Consider the following 3,939-nt stretch of genomic DNA (forward strand, 5'->3'; position numbering starts at 1 on the left):
GGACCTTGATACGGAAGTCCATCGGGCAATGGAGAAGTTATTGGATGATCACCATAGCGACCATAAGCCATTAAAATTGAAGGATGAAATCCGGCAGGAAAAGTCGTTGGACTATTTTGTCCTTGTACATAATGATGAACTTAATAAGTCAAACCGTATATATATAGGATTGATATATAATTTACAAAATCAAGAAAAAAGAAGAAGATTTATCAACTTAATTCCATGCATATATGTATTTGATTTGAAGAGAAAAAACATACTTGCTTTTCTTGTACAGACTGATGATAGAGAAGAAACATGATGAAACATATCCCTAAAGCCCTCATGAAAAAAATGAGAATATAGTTAGGTGTATTTGAAAATATAAGTATAAATAGTGAAGAAATTAACAAAGATTTTAATTGAAGTAGAAGAGAAACAAATTGTTGAATTGGAAGTTATTCAAAAAAAAAAAAAAAAAGAATTGTTGAATTAGAGATATTGATAGCTAGACCAATCCTAGACCTTCTGACCTATGAATTGAAATAATTTTATCAAAAGTCAAGACCTAAGTAGCAGTATTTGCCCTCGGTTAATACCTTCTGTAAGTGTATAAACAATTTCATAAAACAAATAAATGATAATGCCAAAGCGAAGAAAAAGTTGAGGGCATTTTGGGATTTTACTGTAAGCCCATAAGGCCCATGTCCGTGAATCCCAAGATCATTACAGTTGGATCAGCCCATATACTAAAACAACCCCATTAAATTATTCAGTTGTACAGGTATAAACATTGTTCTTCTTCTTCCTCAAAATATATTTCATATTGCTTTATACGGTCCGTCTATGGTGCGGACGGTCATTATACGGACCATAATATTGGTGACAGTTTTTCATAGTATTGGTGACGATTTTCTAAAAAACTATCGTTAATACTATAAAAAACCGTCACTAATTCTAGGATCCTCATGCGGACCGTTTTCACCATAGAATTTCTATTGCTTTATAATAGCATTGTGAATTAAGCATCCTTGGCAGATTTGTCATTCTTATCAATAGGTTCCAAAGTTCGATCTTATACTATTCCCTCCCCCCCCCCCCTTGGTGCCATGAATTACTTGAGGGCATTTCTACCATAATATACTATAATGAAGTATGGTATGTAATCATGTGGAGCTCCACAAGTGCGAAGATATATATATATATATATATAAAACGTTACATCATAATGTGTAGACATATGTATAGTTTTGTACTTTTGTTATTGTAGAAAAAGTTTGATGATAGCTTGAAGACAATCAATCTTTTCCATTCAATCACTTATAATGGAAGGGTATTCATGCGCTATTTGAGAAGGAACAAATTAATCAACATGTGATATTATGTATTTTACGTGATAAACTTGATAACCTCGTTACCTCGTTACCACTCAAATATTATCTGGATATAGATAAATTTATTTCTAATTTATTTTCTTCGACCTTTAACATAGATTTCAATGCAGACAGACCATATATAGTATAAATTTCTGTGTGTGTATACATATTCATATACATATATATATTGCAAAAAATGGATATCAATCTTTAATATTAATAGTGCCCAAAATAACATTTATGTTTATTTAAGAAATTATTTGAAGGATTTAACATTCATAATCATAATATGTACGTATGAAGGGACATGCAAACATAAACTATTGCCCGCAAGACACTACGTACAAGTACAATACTGTATGCCTTTTTATCAAATAAAAAGGACAGTATAATACTAGCCTTACCATAATATATAATAAAAGATGATCTTGAAAACCCTACCTCATTCATGTACGCAATTAGGCTTCTTATAAGAGAATAACATCTAAAAAAAATTGGGATCAATTATACAAGATAATCAATATTCTTTTAGATTAATTATACTTTAATACCTTCAACTTTTAAGATTTACAATTTAGGTTTTCAATTTTTCGAATTAGTAATTTAGGTATTCATTTTTCAATTTATTATCCCATATATATATATATATATATAATTTTAACTATAGGATTTAACTACATCTCAATTCATATTAAATTTGTATTATTTTTAAATTAAAATATAATAAAGTGCAAAATATTAAAATTATTTTAAAAATTTTGTAGTTTGCTATCCTTTATTTTTTAAAGAAAGTTTATGTGGTGATATGTAGATTACCCTATCGGTATTAAACTGTATCAAATTTTAAAATAAAATATACTAAAAATAAATATTTTAAAATTTTATACTTTGGTATATTCCAGTATAAAATTTTTCATAGTTTAATATCAGTTAAAAACGTTTGTTAGCCAAAAATCAAAAAGGTCTAAATTGTAACAAATTAAAAAATCAATGATCTAAATTACCAAATTGAAAAGGTAACAGCTTAAATTATAAAATTCTAAAAACCAAGATTATCAAAATATAATTAAACTTTTTTTTTTCAAAATATAAAATTCTTTCTTGATCTAGGTCAAGGAAGCTTATCAAAGTGTATACTTGTAGGAATCTATGATACTTTCAATTTCATAATTGTATTCCAAGCTGAACACAACATCCTTATGCATAGTTTATTTTCCCTTTTCAAAGATTGCATGCAAAAAAGCATAATTATACATATACATTACGGTTTCAGGAACCAAATTACTTAAACAAATCTTCTACTTGTTGAACTATTGCTCTGATAAACAAGATATATTAACTAACTAATCTAGAGAATAATATCTATATATATATATATTGATCAAGACCGGAGAGAACCCAAAATTAGTTATGAATAGGGGTCTTCTTTTTCGCAGGAGTATAATCCAAGACCAGCATGTCTTCTTCACTTGCATTCTTTTGGTAATAGTCTTCGTCACTTGCATTAGCTTCTTTAGTTTTCGGTGAATTCTCACTACTGATTTCGACTTTGTTATGACGAATTTCTGCTCCTTTACTTGGCCAAACCTTCCGAGCTGTTTCGACAAATAATATCAGTGACAAAGGCTAAATTCATTAGAATATTATTTGTAAACTGTGTAGAGCAAGTAAAAAAGTTAGATGAACATGAATATTTTCATAGCTAAAGTTACTAATTTGCTAGTGATTTGAGAAGTTAGAGATTACCCTCGATATTGATCATTGCCATGAAGCAAAGCATAAAAAGAACCAGAGCAAAGCATTTGTTTAGACTCAGGGCCATTTCTATTTCTTCTGAACAATAATATCGTGCTTTGAAAAAGGAAAAAAAAAAAAAAAAAAGAGTAATAAATTTTTGGGAAAAATGTTGCATTTTAGCCTCTTCGAGCTTCTCTCTTTAAATAGTTTGATAGACTGCTTTGCTTCATAGACATGTGGGACAATGGCAACTTTATTGGGTTCACGTAGCCATATTCAAAGCCATAAATTTTTTGCCATGGTTCAACAATATCAATATTTTCAGTAGAATTTTTTTTTCTTGTCTTGTATCATTGAGTATAATAGTTTCTTTCCTCTTAATAGTAATGTTTGGTCTTTTATGTTTTGTCTTTTTATAATGGTTAATCCATCTTTCAAAATTAATTATTTAAACAATTAGGGAAAAAAAAACTTTCTATGTGAATCAACTTATTGTATGCTAATAATTTATAGCATAAATTTCACAGAAGTTGGATGGGATCTTTTGTTTTTTGTTTTTTTGTTTTTTTTTTTTTGTTTTTTTTTTATTTTTATCGAAAGTAAATAGATTCAAACTCAGAGTATTATTTAAAGAAATAATGGATTATACTATTATGTTCTTTATGCAGAGATAATAAAATATGAGAATTAGTTACTATATTTTCAAGTAAAAGATACTCCTTCTTCTAAGCTAAGGCTTACATGAATTTTCAGTGTACTGGAAAGTTGATAGCATATAAAGTAAGACCTAAACAGAATAAACTATGGCAATCAAAAAGAGGTGTCTCAAGTACTGAAAATCCAT

At 28.4% G+C, this 3,939-nt stretch overlaps 1 long non-coding RNA gene across 1 annotated transcript; it reads right to left on the reverse strand.

Moving 5' to 3' along the window:
• Positions 1-2,541: 2,541 nt before the first annotated feature.
• On the reverse strand, positions 2,542-3,249 carry LOC112491547 (uncharacterized). The gene is made up of 2 exons (XR_003055798.3): positions 3,105-3,249; positions 2,542-2,953 (listed from the first exon to the last, which is right to left on the reverse strand). It is a non-coding gene; the product is annotated as an uncharacterized LOC112491547 (long non-coding RNA).
• Between the last annotated feature and the right edge of the window lie 690 nt (positions 3,250-3,939).

Source organism: Ziziphus jujuba, chromosome 2 (assembly GCF_031755915.1).
Source record: "Ziziphus jujuba cultivar Dongzao chromosome 2, ASM3175591v1".
Taxonomy (NCBI): Eukaryota; Viridiplantae; Streptophyta; class Magnoliopsida; order Rosales; family Rhamnaceae; genus Ziziphus; species Ziziphus jujuba.